The 17,846-nt window shown below is 45.4% G+C and overlaps 1 protein-coding gene across 12 annotated transcripts in view; it reads left to right on the top strand.

Moving 5' to 3' along the window:
* LYRM9 (LYR motif containing 9) overlaps positions 1-17,846 on the top strand; it is a 78,934-nt gene that overhangs the window by 19,866 nt on the left and 41,222 nt on the right. For 2 of the 12 annotated variants that reach the window (XM_039341540.1, XM_039341600.1), the window contains exon 3: positions 640-784. The exons of 8 other annotated variants lie outside the window; for them this stretch is intronic. The gene's annotated coding sequence lies outside the window, so the exon portion shown is untranslated. Of the gene's footprint in view, positions 1-639; positions 785-13,233; positions 13,366-14,988; positions 15,194-17,846 lie in introns of those variants that run through there. 2 more of the 12 variants (XM_039341627.1, XM_039341589.1) reach the window with 2 other exon arrangements.

Raw genomic sequence — 17,846 nt, 5'->3', positions numbered from 1 at the left:
CATTATTTCCTGGTTGAGGAATTATTTGCTGGCTGAGGAATTCTGGGAGTTAAAGTCCACAAGTCTTAAAGTTGCCAAGGTTGGAGACCTCTGGTTTAGACCATTGTCACTAAACCCTGAAGCCCAACACTGCCCAATTTATAGGTTACTGCTTTATTCCTAAAGTAGCATTAGGGCCATAATCCATAGCACATTTTCCTCTCATATATATGCTGCACCGATGGCAGATGGGCATTGCAATTTGAATTTTGGATTTACTTTGACCTGAAGTTTTAAGAGATGAGGGATAAAGAGCTGTCGTGGTGCAGTGGTTAGAATGCAGTATTGCAGACTAACTCTACCCACTGCCACGAGTTCAATCCTGACCAGCTCAAGGTTGACTCAGCCTTCCATTCTTCCGAGGTCAGTAAAGTGAGGACCCAGATTGTTGGGGGCAAGATGCCCACTCTGTAAACTGCTTAGAGAGGGCCATAAAGCGGTATATGTGCTATTGCTATGGCTATCTAGAGCAGCACAGTGAGACTAATCACAGAACGCTGGTTCACCCAATGTTGCCACCATCTTGAATGAGCTATTCCTCAAACGTTGATTTTTGGAGGGCTGTCAGTGCTCTCTGATGTCATTTGATCCCTTCCTCAGCACAGATGCACACAAAAGACAGTGTGTGAATCTTGCAGACTCAAGATGGATATGTCCCCTAGCAGGAAGCAGGAAGGTCAAGACAACAGCTGCACTTTATATGATGTTTCATAGCAAAAATGCATGTGTGCACAGAAAACAAAAGGTAATTGATCTGGCTCCCAAAAGATATAAAGAAAGAGAAATCTAAGTGAAGAGTCTCATGTTTCAGCTTCCTCCTTGGATATAGTGAAAGCACTTCCCCCCCCCATTGGAATAGGAGAGAGAGAGAGAGAGAGAGAGAGAAAGGAGAAGAAGAAGAAGGAGGAGGAGGAGGAGGAGGGGTAGAGGGAGGGAGGGGAGAGGGGGAGGGGAAAAGGGACAGGGGGGAGGGGGAGGGGGAGAGAGAGGGGGGAGGGGGAGGGGGAGGAGAAGAGGGAGGGAGGGAGAGAGGGGGGAGGGGGAGGGAGGGAGGGAAAAGGGAGAGAGAGAGAGAGAGAGAAGAAGAAGAAGAGGAGGAGGAGGAGGGGTAGAGGGAGGGAGGGGAGAGGGGGAGGGGAAAAGGGACAGGGGGGAGGGGGAGGGAGGGAGAGGGAGGGAGGGAGAGGGAGGGGAAGGGAGGGAGAGGGGGAGGAGGAGGGGAGGGAGGGGAGGGGGAGAGAGAGGGGGGAGGGGGAGAGAGGGAGGGAGGGAGGGGGAGGGAGGGGGAGGGGGAGGGGGAGGGGGAGAGGGAGGAAGGGAGAGGGGGAGGGGAGAAGGAGAGGGAGGGAGAAAGGGAGAGAGAGAGAGAGAGAGAGAGAGGCATCAAAAGCTTGAATTTGGAACAGTTGTTTGTCCAGGATGACGTGCACAATATAATGAGATCTGTAGAAAACTGTCAATGCTCTTTTAGAATCAGATTTGTATTGTTTTGATTTTTCTGCATATGGCCCTCTCTCCGTTACAACCAGTTAGGAAAACATCATTCATTGTAGACCAGTGGTTCTCAACCTTTCTAATGCCGTGACCCCATAATACAGTTCCCCATGTTGTGGTGACCCCCAACCACTTATACATCACTGGGTGTCAGGGGCATGGCCAAAGAAAAGGGGGAAAAATGGCGGACAGCCTTGTTTGGCGACCCCCGTGAAATGGTCGTTCGACCCCAAATGGGGTCCCGACCCACAGGTTGAGAACCACTGTTGTAGACAGTCAAGCACTCTGAACCTTCTCTCTGGAGTATCTAGCAAGGTTCTGGCTAATATTTCTTTCCCTTGAGATTAAACAAAATCCACCCAAAAGTTTAAAACCTCCCTGCATCTCTTGAGAATATTACGACAGATGCATGCTTAAATAGCAAACTACTAACTAGATTCTGCAACAGCTTTGTTCCTTATCCCACCCATCTTATAAATTTGCAAGGTTCTTTTTTTTTTGCCATGTATTCGAACTAGACTGTGATGTTTCTCTGTGTCATATCTGTGTGTGTATGTGGGTATATGCACAGTGGGGGGGGAGGTTGAGAGAGAAAGAGCTGAATGCAATACAATTTCATTTTAATGTATGCTGATTAATGTACATTTAAAGTGGCAATAAAGTTTTCGTTCTATTATTCTCAAATGAGAAGCAAATTTAGTTCCTTCTTTCACATGGCAATTGGTCATCCTCTAAACCAGTGGTTCTCAACCTTTTTAATGCCACGACCGGTCGTAAGTCGAGGACTACTCAACCGGTCGTAAGTCGAGGACTACTCAAGTGGTGCAGCACCGTTTGCAGAATGGGACTTTTGGCGGGCTCAGCAGGGCAGAGACAGCCTGGACAATTCCTATTGGCTTTTGAAAGCCAATAGAATTAGACTCTATTCCAGAGAGTCTATTCTATTGGCTTTCAAAAGCCAATAGAATAAAAGGGAGTAGCACAGCTAAGGAAAAGGGGAAGAAAAATGGCGGACTGCGTTGTTTGGCGACCCCTGTGAAATGGTCGTTCGACCCCAAATGGGGTCCCGACCCACAGATTGAGAACCACTGCTCTAAACCCAAGCTGCAGATGTACAGTCTGCCCACTAGAAAGACAAATTCTTCCTATATTTTAATTTTGTACATCAAAAATATTTTTTTTATACCTGTGTCCAATTTGCTTGTTGGACTTAATTTCATTGTAGGCAAATGCATCTGCTCCAGTTGACTCCTAAGCTTGGTGCCAGAACACCCCCTGGCCCCCAAGTTTATTTATTTAATTATTTATTTAGAGGATTTATATCAGTGATGGCAAAGCTTTTAGAGACCAAGTGCCCAAACTGAAACCCAAAACCCACTTATGTATCGTCGGGTGCAGGGTGGGCGTGGCCCATTGGGTGGTGTGGCCCATTGGGTGGGTGTGGCCCATTGGGTGGGCATGGCTGCGGTGGTAATGGCAGACTGGGTGGGACTAAAAAGTTCAATCAATCAATTCCAACTTTGCGAGATCTTTTTTATCCTCGTGAGAAGTTGAAATTGATTGAGTGAACCTTCTTTTTTTTTTTACATGGCGGCAAAGGCCTAAAGCGAAAAGGTTTTATAAAACCCAGCTGAAGGCCTAGGACTGGGGTGACGGCGTGCGTGTCCACAGAGAGGGCTCTGAGTGCTGCCTCCGGCACCCGTGCCATAGGTTCGCCACCACTGATTTATATGATTGCCCACCCACTCTCAGTGACACTGGTCAGTTACTGCCCTACACAATTGTGTTTTTTTAAAAGTTCACAGATAGAAAAGTGCAGCTGAGAAATTGTCCTTCCTTCCTTCCTCCCTCCCTCCCTCCCTCCCTCCCTCCTTCTTCCATTCTCTTCCCTTCCCTTTCATGTTCACTAATCCCGCAGGACAGCCAAGAAATAACCCACTTCTTTTTCATTTGGTTTTTTTAAAAAACATGAAATTTACTAGAGTTCTGCCAGTTTCTCTTCTAAATGAAGAACTGACAAACACTTTAAAAAAAAAAATCCAATCTTTAAAGAATGCCCAAGTGATTGAGACTTATTTTCCTAACATAGGAAGGAGGGATAAAGGAGTAGAGGAAACCAGTAATCAGGTGACCTATCAAACATAGTCTGAACAGACCATCAGATCATTATCATGGAGGATGAAGTACATGAAGGGGTTGAAATCCGGGAAGGGGGTTTTACACAGGCAGGCAACTAAGCCTGCCATGCAGAAGAGCGCAACTGCAAAGGTGTGAGTGGAATCTGACAATGCCCTGCATTCAGTGGTGGGAGTCAAATATGTGAACAACCAGTTCTCTGTGTGGATGCCACTTCCGGAAGTCCGTTCTGGGCCTGGGCAACAAAAAAATTAGCTACTGGTTCTGCCAAAATGGTGCGAACCGGCTGAATCCCACCACTGTCTGCACGACCAAGGCAGAGAGTTTAATTTTTAGTCAACAATAATCAGCTTGTTTAAACAATTTTTATTTCTTTTATTTGTTAATTAAATTTCTACACTGTCCATCTCATCCAACTGACTCCAAATGGGTTACAAGGTTGGGGAGATCCTGCACTTTGGGTAACCCTTGACCCTTTCTTGCTTCAGGCTGAAATGCTCAGGTCGTAATCTCAACCTTCCACTGAGCAATTGCCAGCCTGCCTGGATCAAGCTAAAAAAAGAAAAAAGAACGGCTGCTGGATCTGGACAGCAAAAACCTAGATGACCATTAGAGGGCAATAAAAAGTTAGCATCCTTTAATCTTTCCCCTGCCCTCTAGTGGTTATATGGGGGGTTGCAGCTGAGAATATCGAAAACAATTCTCATCCCTCCTCTTAAATACTGTAATTGCAGGAAAGCCGAACCCAACAAGGACTGTTAAAGAACTCATGCTGTGGGAAAGCTTTTCTGAAAAATTTCTCTGCAACGTTTGGCTTCCCTACTGTTTGCATCCTGTAATTCTACAAGAGAGGAGATTTGAAGGCGATTCAGAAGCACATAATGGAAGAGAGGAGAGGGGGGTGCCTAGGAGAAATTGGACTAAGAAAAAAAGCAGCTGCAGGGCAAGAAACAAGAGCATCTAACCACAACGGGTGTCACGCCGTGACGTCCCTTACAGCAGTGTTTCCCAAACTTGACAATTTTAAGGCATGAGGACTTCAACTCCCAGAATTCCACAGCCAGCAACGCTGGCTGTGGAATTCTGGGAGTTGAAGTCCACATGCCTTAAAATTGTCAAGTTTGGGAAACACTGCCTTACACTGTCAGTTCAGCCTGGGACTGAATTAGCCAATTGACAGACTTGAGTGTGCGGATTAATTGGGTAGGTCTGTCCTAAGCATCCCTGCCTGAATATCCTTATCAAGATCCTTGCTTGATTGTAGACAGCGGGAGACTCAGTTAGGGTCTCTTTGACGCCTGCCTCTTTCAAGGAAGAATCACAAGTTCTTTATCTATATGCAAATGTGGTCCCAGCTTTCTGATGAGAGCATCATTATACAGTCATGTATTCCAGACGCAGCACAATTAGCAGATTCCACACACACACACACCCTGCCCAATTTCTTGTCTATTGAGTTTTGCTTGGGAAGTTATTTGGTGCTCAGTGAAAAGCTGTTTAAGTCAGGGAGGAGGGAAGTCCTCTCACTAGAACGTGGCATGCAGACAGATTATTATACATTTGGCATAGAAGTCAGAATAGCAGAGTTGCAAGGGACCTTGCAGGTCTTCTAGTAGTCCAACCCCCTGCTCAAGCAGGAGACCCTATACAAGGGGTAGGCAACCTTGGCTCTTTTATGCCTCGAGGACTTCAACTCCCAGAATTCCTGAGCCAGCATGGCTCAGCATGGAAACCTCTCCCTTTCTCCTCAGCATGGCTGGCTCAGGAATTCTGGGAGTTGAAGTCCACGAGTCATAAAAGAACCAAGGTTGCCTACCCCTGCCCTATACCATTGCAGCCAGGTGGCTGTCCAGTCTCTTCTTGAAAATCTCCAATGATGGAGCACCCACAACTTCTGAATGGCAAGCCATTTCAATAATTAATTGCTCTAACTGTCAGGAAATTTCTCCTTAGTTCTAGGTTGCTTCTCTCCTTGATTAGTTTCCATCCGTTGTTTCTTGTCCTGCCTTCAGGTGTTTTGGAGAATAGGTTGACCCCCCTCTTCTTTGTGGCAGCCCCTCAAGTATTGGAAGACTGCTGTGATGTCACCCTTTAAGTTCTTCTTCTCACTAAATTAGACAAGTCCAGTTCCTGCAACCCTTCTTCATATGTCAACGCTGCTAACATCGGATGTTCTTGCTTTGACAACAGATGGAAATGTAGCCACCTTTTCTCTTTCGCTTAGAGTTTAGATGATGCTGGGAGGGGAGATGTGGATGAGAGTCCAGTTAGTCATAAGAATAACTCAGCCATGGGAATCAAGACAGACTATGAAGTAAAGCATATTTTTGATTCTAGAATTTTTAAGGGGAAATTGCAGTACTTAGTGCAATGGAAGGGATGTTCGTTGTCTGGGGCCACCTGGGTGAAGTCTATTGATGTGAAAGCTAATAGACTCATTAATAGGTTCTATAAGAAACACCCTAATAAACCAAGAGGCAACCCCTAACCTATGCTTTTGTTTGCATTACAGGATTTGTCATTTTTGTAAGGGGGGGGCAGATGTCAACGCTGCTAACATCGGATGTTCTTGCTTTGACAATAGATGGAAATGTAGCCATCTTTTCTCTTTCGCTTAGAGCAGTGGTTCTCAACCTTCCTAATGTCGCGACCCTTTAATACAGTTCTTCATGTTGTGGTGACCCCCAGCCATAAAATTACTTTTGTTGCTATTTCATAACTGTAATTTTGCTAGTGTTATGAATCGTAATGTAAATATCTTATATGCAGGGTGTATTTTCATTGTTACGAATTGAACATAATTAAAGCATAGTGATTAATCAGAAAAACAATATAGCAATGCTCAATGGAGAAGCTTACTCTTCCTTGCTCAAAAATGTTGGGAGGGAGGGAAGGGGAAGGAAGATTGAAGGGGAAAGGAAGGAAGGAAGGAAGGAGAAAGAGATTGAAGGGGAAGGGATGGAGATGGAGATGGAGATGGGAGGAAGGAAGGAAGGAAGGAAGGAAGGAAGGAAGGAAGGAAGGAAGGAAGGAAGGAAGGAAGGAAGGAAGGAAGATTGAAGGGGAAAGGAAGGAGATGGAGAAGGAAGGAGATCGAAGGGGGAAGGAAGGAAGGAAGGAAGGAAGGAGAGATTGAAGGGGAAGGGATGGAGATGGATATGGAAGGAAGGAAGATTGAAGGGGAAAGGAAGAAGAGATTGAAGGGGAAGGGATGGAGATGGAGATGGAAGGAAGGAAGGAAGGAAGATTGAAGGGGAAAGGAAGGAGATGGAGAAGGGAGATTGAAGGAAGGAAAGAAGGAAGGAAGGAAGGAAGGAAGGAAGGAAGGAAGGAAGGAAGGAAGGATCTTTGGAGAGTCATGTTTTCCCAGATGGTGATGAACTGCAACTCCCAGGATTCCCCACTCTTCCACAGTGCTTTTTAGGGCTGTTGGGGATGGTAGTCCAGTAAGGTCTGGAGACACACACAGATGCCCTAGCAGGGAAAATTGGCTGGGTAATTGCTGCGGCTTTATTTGGAGGCATTCTGCAGCTCCTGAAAATCACTTTAACCAATTTTCCCTGGTTCAGCAAAGGCAACAAATAATAAAACAAGCAACAGGTACCGGTAATAAAATAGCCCAAATTGTCCTTTCCAGTGCAGATGAAAGGGAAATCGCATCTGCCTCTTTGACCAACGGGAGGAGAAGCGGTAGGAAAAGTGCGGTGTTTCAGCCTGGGCACACAGCCTTGCCCACAGGCGCTGCCAAGGACACATAAGCAGCTCCGCACAATTACTCAGGGAGGGGGGAGGGTCTGGCGGAGAGCCTGGCGGAAAACCAAGCAGCGGCACCTCCAGGGCCTCGGAAGCTGCGCGGAGGATCTGCGCGCCTTGGAGCTGCCGGCCACCATCTCGCACCTGCCAACCTGGAGCCCCCCATCCTCATCCTGGCAACTCTTGCCCTCTCCCAGCCGCCCCCGGGACCTGCCCGCCCCTCCAGCCTCCTGAGCGCCATCGCAGTGGCGGGGTCGCAGGAGTTCCTTTCCACGCTGCGCAGACCTTCACCGCCACGACCCTTCCCTGACTCGTTGCACATGAGAGGGGCACAGCCGGAGCACCAGCTCCTGCTCGGAAGGCGTCGCTTCTCCCCTCCCGGCCCAGCCGGCTGGCCTCCGCCACCTCACCCTCTTCCCACCGCCTGGCCACTTCCGAGGCCCGGAGCCTGGTGAACCGGGAAGGAGCTGCTCCTGCCCGCCAATCCCAGGGCTGTGCCAGGCGCCTGAGGGCCGAGGCGGCCTCCGACGGCGAAAGAGGCAGGGCGGGCGGCGTGGGGAGGCTTCCGGCGCAGCGCAGCAGGCAGCTGGGGGTAGAGCGCGGCGGGGCAACCAGGAGGTGTGGGGACCGTCTCAGCGCCACAGCTCAGCTCAGCCAGCAGCGGCGGCAGTGGCAGAGCAGCCCAGCGGCAGAGCCAGCAGCAGCCCAGACCCGGCTCGGCTCGGCCCAGCCGCCCACACAGCTGAGCCAGCCCGGGGCGGCGTTGGGGGCGCGCACAATGGCACTGCAGTGGCAGGAGCAGGTGCTGTCAGAGGAGAAGGGCACCCTGGAGGCGGAGGAGTCAGCGGAGGAGGAGGGCGGCGGCGGTGGCCGGATAGAGGAGCAGTGTCTCGGTTCCTAAGACCATCGAAAATATGTGTTTTCTGATGGTCTTAGGCGACCCCTGTGAAAGCATTGTTCGACCCCCAAAAGGGTTGCGACCCACAGGTTGAGAACCCTGACTTAGAGTTAGATGATGCTGGGAGGGGGGATGTGGATGAGAGTCCAGTTAGTCATAACAACAATAACTCAGCCATGGGAATCAAGGTTATTGCGCCAAGAGCTGATAAAGATTTGGCGGGCTGGAGAGCTGGGGAGAAAGCCCAAGCTTCAAGCTAATTGGAGAATGTGATTTATGACAGTTAATTGGAGGAGGGAATTGTGCTTTGATACTTTGTGGGGGGGAATTCAGTTTTTGGCTTCAACTGTGTAGTGCCGATGCTTTGTTTCTTGAATAAAAGATTCTTTAAGATAAACAATGCCTGGAAGTTCTTTTGAAGAGTTTCATCTGTCGGAACCATGACACGGAGTAAGGGCAGGGTTACTATGGTCCCTGTCAATCAGTTTGATTTCCTTTCTTTCAAAGAGTTTCATCTGTTCGAACCATGACATTTTAGCCTCCAGCCCCCTAATCATCTTTGTTGCTCTTTTCAAGGCTTTGTTGCCCAATTGTCAAGGCTAATGTTAGAAATGACAGATTTAGGAAACGATCCCTCCTCCCAATTATGTTCCTTATCGCCTATTCCTCTCATGGGGAATTTGAGGGAATATGTGTAATGATTTGTCCCAGTCCAATAAAAATACAGGAGACGGTTACATACCCAACCACTCTAAGCATTTTTTTTTAAGCATTGAAAAGTCATGCTAGTTCTCCATGCACAGAAGAGCTATAAGATTCTACTCCGATGTTTCTCAACCTTGCAATGTTTAGTTATGTGGACTTCAACTCCCAGAATTCCCCAGCCAGCCATGCTGGCTATGGAATTCTGGGAGTTGAAGTCCACTTGTCTTAAAGTTCCCAAGGCTGAGAAATGCTGGTTTATTGCATGGCTGCAAGGAATTCTCATATTTTTGCTTGTTTGGGAAGTAATCACATACTGGTAATTAATCATAACTTAGCTTGATAAATCACTTCTGCTTCAAGGCGTGTTGCAATACACCATCTATCTGTTTCAAGAAATCATTTTGAAGATGAACTCTAAGATGTCATGTTTCTAATTCCTTCAACATCAAAAAAAGTCTGTCAAGATGGATCATAGCTGGCCAGCATCCCATTCATATAGCTGCCTATCTGTCCAAAAAACTCCAGGGTTTTGGGTTTTTTTGACAGACAAACAAATAAAATGAAGACATTCTATTAAACCACTTTGAGACTCAGTAAAATCAGGAAACTATCCATCCCGTACACACATACCTGAATCCCCGTAACTAGAGCCAGTTTGGTCTAGTGGGGAAGGCACCAGGCTAGGAAGCAGGAGACTGTGAATTCAAGCGCTGCCATTAGACACGAAACGCAGCTAAGTTGCCTTGGGCCAATCGCTCTCTCTAAGTCCAGCTCACCTCACAGGGTTGTTGTGGGGAAAACAGGAGGTGGAAAACGTGTTGGATATATTTTCTGCCTTGGGTTGATTGTAAAACTAATAAAGGTGGAATGTAAACAAACAAACAAATAACAACTCCCCCCAGTCTTGGTGACTGGGGGGGGGGGAAACACAAGTCTTCATCGCCTTCTGGGATGTCAACAGGGGTGGAGGTGTCCATGTTTTGCAGAGAGGCTGTTCCACAAGACAGGAACCGTGATAGAAAAAGCATAAAGTCTGGGACCCATTGTTATGTACTGAGCTTAATTGAGAACAGGTGCAGGGAGCTGCCCTGAAACAGTCAGCAGACCATGTGGCCTGCTGGGCCAGACTTGCTGTCTGCAAGGGCTGACTAGGACGCATTTGAGCGGGAAAATACATTGCATTCATTGGCTGGCAACGCCCCAGGGTGAATGTATAAGAAGGGGCGGAGCCATCTTGTTCTGAGTTCTGTTTAGCTCAGTGGTTCTCAACCTGTGGGTCGGGACCCCATTTGGGGTCGAACGACCATTTCACGGGGGTCGCCAAACAACGCAGTCCACCATTTTTTTCCCCTTTTCCTTAGCTGTGCTACTCCCTTTTATTCTATTGGCTTTTGAAAGCCAATAGAATAGATTCTCTTGAATAGAGTCTAATTCTATTGGCTTTCAAAAGCCAATAGGAATAGTCCAGGCTGTCTCTGCCCTGCTGAGCCCAGCAAAAGTCCCATTCTGCAAACGGTGCTGCACCAGTTGAGTAGTCCTTGACTTACGACCGGTTGAGTAGTCCTTGACTTACAACCGGTTGGGGGTCACGGCATTAAAAAGATTGAGAACCACTGGTTTAGCTGCAAATAAAGAAGCAGCTGTTTGTGAGTTGTGCCTCTTCAATGCCTACCAATGCAAGAAACAACACCCACCAGGTGGCATTGCTCACTAAATATTCCCACTTGGCCAGATCTGGTGGGATGGGTGGAAATACCAGAAAGAAGCAGTTTTGGAAGTAAGCTGGTCCAATGCTCCTTAAAGCTTAAAGGGCTCTTGAACCCCAGCATTCCTCTCCCATCCATCCATCCACCCACCCACCCATCCATCCATATATACATACATATGAGGGAAGTTAGCCCAGAGAAGGAAATATTAAAAGGGCAGAAAAATATATTTTTCCTCAAAAGGATTTTTAAAACCAAAAACCAACACTGGCCTCATCTCTTTGCCCCAAGCAAATATACAAATATACAGATGTAAAACCATCAGAAAGTTGGAGCCAGAGAACTCAAGAAGACAAAGAGAAAATCTGCATACCCCACCCAAACTCTAGGAGTCGTTAGCCCCATCACCAGGGAAGCAGGATATGATAATAGGATTAAATCACAGATATCAAGGCCTAGAAAAACACTCAGAAATAGCCTCAAAGTTCATGCCAGGAACAGGAAACTATTCCAAACAAAAGGCTAGAGGGGGTATAAAAACCCCTAGCCCATGTGATCTCCTTCTTCTTTCCTCTGGTCCAGTGGTTCTCAACCTGTGGGTCGGGACCCCATTTGGGGTCGAACGACCATTTCACGGGGGTCGCCAAACAACGCAGTCTGCCATTTTTTCCCCCCTTTTCCTTAGCTGTGCTACTCCCTTTTATTCTATTGGCTTTTGAAAGTCTAATTCTATTGGCTTTCAAAAGCCAATAGGAATTGTCCAGGCTGTCTCTGCCCTGCTGAGCCCGCCAAAAGTCCCATTCTGCAAACGGTGCTGCACCAGTTGAGTAGTCCTCGACTTACGACCAGTTGAGTAGTCCTCGACTTACGACCGGTTGGGGGTCGCGGCATTAAAAAGGTTGAGAACCACTGCTCTGGTCTTTCCTGCAAGAACCATCTTTCTGCCTCTTCAATAAACTGTAACCTTCTTCCCAAAGCAGTCACCATGTTGCTTATTTATCCCCGGCTTGGATGAACCAGGATGAAGACTTTAATCCAACACATACATCCTGCTTCTGAATTCCAACCTCAGATTCCGCTCCTATTTGGCCAGGCAAGCACAAAACTCCAAAAGAGTGTCTGGGATTTCCACTCGGTTTTCCTTATACATAAAAGGGACAATTACTTCTCTTTATTCACCAAAACTAGTGTGCTTCAGGTTTGTTGCTCATTAACCCACCAGGTTTGTATTAACTGCAGCAGCAGGTTCTCCATTAACTGCACAGCGGCTATTAGCTGTACCAAAATAGGTTTTGCTAGAGGATAAACTGGGTGTGGCAACGCACAAAAAAAAAATCCTGCCAAAGCATATAGGGAGAAAGGAGGGCTGTTCAGCAATAAAGGACAAGTGTTTCTTTGGCATTCAGTCACTGGCATTCAGAAGCAAAAGGATCACCAAGCAGCAGGGCATGGAAGGAAGCAACTAAAAGTGGTTAAAAGTAAAAGTTAAAAGTGCAAGGAAGAGCAACTAAGATGATTAAGGGCCTGGAAACAAAAAGATATGAAGAACAGTTGCAGGAATTGGGTATGGCTAGACTAGTGAAAAGAAGGACTAGGGGTGATATTCTATCAGTATTCCAGTATTTGAGGGGTTGCCACAAAGAGGAGGGGGTCAACTTATTTACCAAAGCACCTGTAGGCAGGACAAGAAACAATGGATGGAAAATAATCAAGGAGAGAAGCAACCTGGAATTAAGGAGAATTTTCCTAACAGAGAAGTCAATTAACCAGTGGAACGGCTTGCCTTCAGAAGTTGTGGGTGCTTCATCAGTGGAGGTTTTTAAGAAAAAACTGACCAGCCATCTATTTAAAATGGTGTAGGATCTCCTGCTTGAGCAGGGGACTTGACTAGAAGACCTCCAAGGTCCCTTCCAGCTCTGTTCTGTTGTGATTCTCGTATCTTTTTCCTACAAGCAGTCCTCAACTTACAACTGACCTGTTAGCAACTGTTTGAAGTTATGCCAGACCCCAGATCTGAAGGTACTTAAGACTCATATTTGATGTTCTGATGCCCCCAGTCAGGTGATTGCATTTTGGGGAACTTGGCAACCAGCCTGCATTTACAACCATTTGCAGCATCCTATAATCACATGACCATGGTTTATGACATTTTTGCCAGAAACCACTGTCTACTTCTGGTTTCCTGCAAAAAAAAATTGTCTTTGTGGACAATGAGTTGAATTAATAACCACAGTGTTTGTTTAGTGACCACCGAAAAAGGGCACAAAATCAGGGAACAGTCATGTGATGACCTGCTTAATGACTAGCATGACTTTCAACTGTAATTCTGGACTCAGGTATGGTTGTAAGGCAAGGACTACCTGTAGCTATATAATAAATAAATAAATATGATGATGATGATGATGACAATGACGATGATGATGGAAAATGAGAAAAAAAAACTGTAGTGGCAAGCAATCAGTAGCTGCATTTCTTTTAAGGCCAATGGATAGGATAGGAGCGATTGGTCTTTCCTAGTGCTGTCCAATTGTGAGGCGATTAGGAGCTGACTTTAGTGAAGGTATGACCAAGCCATGAAGGGCAGTCATAGACAGACTGAAGACTGTGCAGTGTCTCCAGACATTGAAGGAAAAGGTGAGAAAGAAACTTAAAACAGCCCTGCCTTGATTTTGTTCAGCATAAGATGGTCAAAGAAAAACTAGGATAGGTTTCGAGATTCTCTAATTGTACCCTTCATCAATCAAGTAGTATTCCTAGAATGTAATCCATATAATGTTTCTTGACCTGGCCAACCTCAGAGGGATGATAATAGCATAATCTCTAAGCAGCCCTTGACTTTATAGCAGATTAATCTTTCCTGATCTCATCTGATCTGAATTCCTTTGCGGATGGGTAGGACTGGCAGAGTTCCTGGGAACTGGAGTCCACACATCATCTTAGAGCTGCTAAGATTGAGAAACACTGCAGCCAATTTTGGTCACCATATCACAAAAAAGATATTGAGAGTTTGGAAGAGCAACTATGATGATCAAAGGCCTGGAGACTAAAACATACGAAGAATGACTGCGGGACTTGGGTTTGGCTAGTCCAGTGGTTCTCAACCTTTTTAATGCCGCGACCCCCCAACCGGTCGTAAGTCGAGGATTACTCAACCGGTCGTAAGTCGAGGACTACTCAACTGGTGCAGCACCGTTTGCAGAATGGGACTTTTGGCGGGCTCAGCAGGGCAGAGACAGCCTGGACAATTCCTATTGGCTTTTGAAAGGCAATAGAATTAGATTCTATTCAAGAGAGTCTATTCTATTGGCTTTCAAAAGCCAATAGAATAAAAAGGAGTAGCACAGCTAAGGAAAAGGGGGAAAAAATGGCAGACTGCGTTGTTTGGCGACCCCCGTGAAATGGTCGTTCGACCCCAAATGGGGTCCTGACCCACAGGTTGAGAACCACTGGGCTAGTCTAAAGAAAAGAAGAAATAGGGGAGACATGATAAAAGTATTCCAGTATCTGAGAGGCTGCCACAAGGCAGAGGGGGCCAGGATGTTCACCAAAGCACCAGAGGGAAGGACAAGAAGCAATGGTTGTAAACTGATCAAATAGAGAAGCAACCTGGAATTAAGGAGAAATTTCCTGATAGTGAGGACAATTAACCAGTGGAACAGCTTGCCTCCAGAGATCGTGGATACTCCATCACTGGAGATTTTTTAAGAAGAGACTATAGTAACAGTCACTTGTCTGAGACGGTATAGGTTCTCCTGCTTGAGCAGGGGGCTGGACTAGAAGACCTCCAAGGACCCTTCCAGTTCTATTCTATTCTATTCTATTCTATTCTATTCTATTGAATTTCAATTTACTCACCAGAGGGCGCACTTTCGCTGCCTTACGTCTCTCTTCGCTGGTTGCTCGCAATATAGAGATAAAAAGAACTTTTTGTTATAATTACTTTATTTAAAGGTTTTTTTCGAAATTACAAAGGTCCACAGCAGATAAAATGGAATGTGAGAATTTTGTTTTTAATCTGACTGCGCAGCAGGTGTAATATTGTTAATTATTCCTCATCTCCCTTTTTTTCCCGTTGAGAACAATATTTCCCAAACTTAGCCATGTAAAGATTTGTGGACTTCAATAGGGTATCCTGGGAGTTGAAGTCCACATATCTAAAAAATGGCTAAAATTGGGAAACCCTGGCTCAGAATCTGAAGTTTGGACTGGCTAAAAGAAAAAAAAACAGTGACACTTCTTACTCTTTTACTTTTAAAATTATAATCTGACCCTCTAGTCCTGAGCAATCTTATTCAACTTTCGCAACTTGAAGATGTGTGGATTTCAATTCCTGGCATTATCCAGATAGGAATGATGGGGAGAGGGGTTACTCTATTTTATTCTTATCTCTATATTAATTCTTATCTCTATGTTATCCAAAGAGCATTTGCGAAGGTTTGCGCATGCGTCCTGAGGAAACTGGGTAAGAGGTTTTACAAAGATTGCATCTATCTGTAGACAGAGAGCTGCAGTGAGCGGGGGTCGTTTGGGGAGTGGGCGTAAAGCATAAATTGGGAGGAATGCATGCTGGAGAAAGGCAGAGAATTAAATTGCGATCTCAAATGCCCTGGAGTTTGCTATGCAGTCGGGCCCTGCAAAAAGAGGCATTTTTCTAAGCCGAGTGGAAATTCTTATTCAGTAATTCTCTATTGCTCAATTTAGGGTTTTTTTTAAAATATATATTTAGTTTTAAACTGATTAAAATATTGTGGCCTTGTCGCTTCACATTACATGGTGGTATTTCTACCTGAAATCTTTCCAAGAGCTCATGAAGATTTGGGGGGGGGGAGAAATGGCCAAAGTCATAAGATTGGGGCCAAGAAGGTTTTTTTTTTTTAGAAAGGGAGGGGTGCCTGCAAACTGACAATATTTATCTTCACTGTAAATAATAGATTGAAGGGTGGAACAGCAGATTTCCAAGAGGCTGAAAAGTTGCTACTTGTTTTAAAATTTGGAACTCCATTCGAAGTAAAAACGTTAATGTCAGAAGAATAATTTGACATAAAACTTCCCACATTAGTATGAGAAGACAAGCATAGGCAAAAAAGTACGCATATGGAAATGCACGGGTGCAAAACTAGTCCTCCCTCCAATACAGTCTTTGACTTATAACTATTTGTTGAGTGACGTTACAAGGGTGCTGAAAAAAAGTGACTTATGACTGTTTTTCACATAACAATTGCAGCATCCCCAAGGTCACGTGATCAAAATTAAGATGCTTGGCAACTGGCTCATATGTATGATAGTGTCCTGGGGCCATATGATCATCTTTTGCGACCCTCTGACAAGCAGAGTTAATGGGGAAGCCACCTTTGCTTATCAACCATGTTACTAATGTTGAAAGAAAAATCTTCATCAGGGTCCAGTCCAAGCCGGGAATAAACAAAATGGAGACTGCTTTAGAAAGAAGGTTGTCGTTTATTAAAGAGCAGAGCCGGACAGAAATGTGGTTCTCAGAAAGCTGACCCCATGTTGGGAGTGGTGGGTTTTTATACCTTCTTGGGCTTTTGTGTTTGGAGTTGTTCCTGTGGCATGAACTTTGACCTGAGTCTGAGTGTGCCTTTCTGGTATTCTAATGGTGATGAGTTAATCCTATTATATCCTAAAGGTCATGTCCTGCTTCCCTGGGGCTGGGGCTGGGGCTGATGGCTATGTCCTGTGTTGGGTTTTTTGGGTGAGGGGTTGTTGATTCTAGGGATCTTCATCTTTCTAATCCCATCAGCTCTAAGCTTCCTGGCTCCAGTCTTTCTGAATGGATTATCACATCTGCATTTCTACAGACCTGGCCTCTTCTTGTGGCAGGGACTTTGGGTGGGTGGGTAGGGTTTCCTGCCTAAGATTTTTCCATTATTCCTTTGGGAAAATATATTCTGTCCTTTTTAATATCCCCCCAAATATTTCTTTCTCTGGGCAGGCTGACTTCCCACACCAACTTAACAAGAGCAGTGATCCACTTAACATCTGTGGCCAGTGGTCATAAAATGGGGCAAAACTCACTTAACAGTTACCTTGCTTAGCAGCAGAAATTTTGGGCTCAATTGTCGTAAGTCGAGGAGTACCTATAAAGCTAATAGGAGCAAACAGGCTATTTTGGGAACTGAAATTCAGTCCTTGGTCTTTCTTCTCAAAACCTTTTTTTTTTTAGATAATTCCCCCAGGTACAGTAATTGTCCCCGTCTTTACATAAGATTGCTTCCTACTCCTGTTTAACTCAGCACAGTGAGTCACTTAGAAAGAAAAGGGAGGCAGCCCACAGATTTGAGCTGTGATTCCAAAGTGAGAAGAAGTGTCATTTGCAGGGCAAAATCAAGTTTTGTGTTGAGGACACATAAATTAGGTAGTTAATCTGGTAGAATTGGGACTTGCAGCCAATCGGATGAAGAGCAGGGACAAAAAAAAAAATGTTCCAGTTCAGAGTTTCTTTAGAAAGATAGATCTATAAGTTTGCTTAATAAATAATCAGTTAAGGCGATATCACCCATCCACAAAACACACCCACACCCTTACCTTTGCACTCTAGGTGTATTTGCTGCATGACTTTTAATACAATTAAAATTTAGAGATGTAACAGGCTGGAACAAATGAGTAGTAAATCAGAGCTGGTTTTAGATAATTGTCCCTCCAAATTGTGCCTGGCCTTGTCTTACTAATTCATTTATTAATATATTTTTACTGCCATATTTCCCAAGAACACGTGGATGAACCTTGTTAAAGTATTACAATAAAGAGCAGTAGAATTAAAACTGATATGAATTGGTGTCCAGTAGTAGGATACTACTAAATGGCCCTGTTTTCAGATCTCCCTAAAGCTCAGGGAACAGAGGTGCCATTCATATCTCCAGCTAGAGGTTATTCCAAAGCAGGGATTTTCAAACTTGACCCTTTTATGACTTGTGGACTTCAACTCCCAGAATTCCTCAACCAGGCAAACTGGCTGAGGAATTCTGGGAGTTGAAGTCCACAAGTCATAAAAGGGCTGAGTTTTGAAGACCCCTGTTCCAAAGGATGGCTTTTGGTCTTGAAAATCACTAAATTTGTCATCCCCAAATCTGGGAGGGAACAGAACTTCAGCATGT

The sequence above is a fragment of the Crotalus tigris genome, unplaced genomic scaffold (assembly GCF_016545835.1).
Source record: "Crotalus tigris isolate CLP2741 ecotype Arizona unplaced genomic scaffold, ASM1654583v1 scf7180000017550.10884619, whole genome shotgun sequence".
In the NCBI taxonomy this organism is placed as follows: domain Eukaryota; kingdom Metazoa; phylum Chordata; class Lepidosauria; order Squamata; family Viperidae; genus Crotalus; species Crotalus tigris.
The sequence above is the reverse complement of the archived record's forward strand: the minus strand, read 5'-3'. Positions and strand labels throughout refer to the sequence as shown.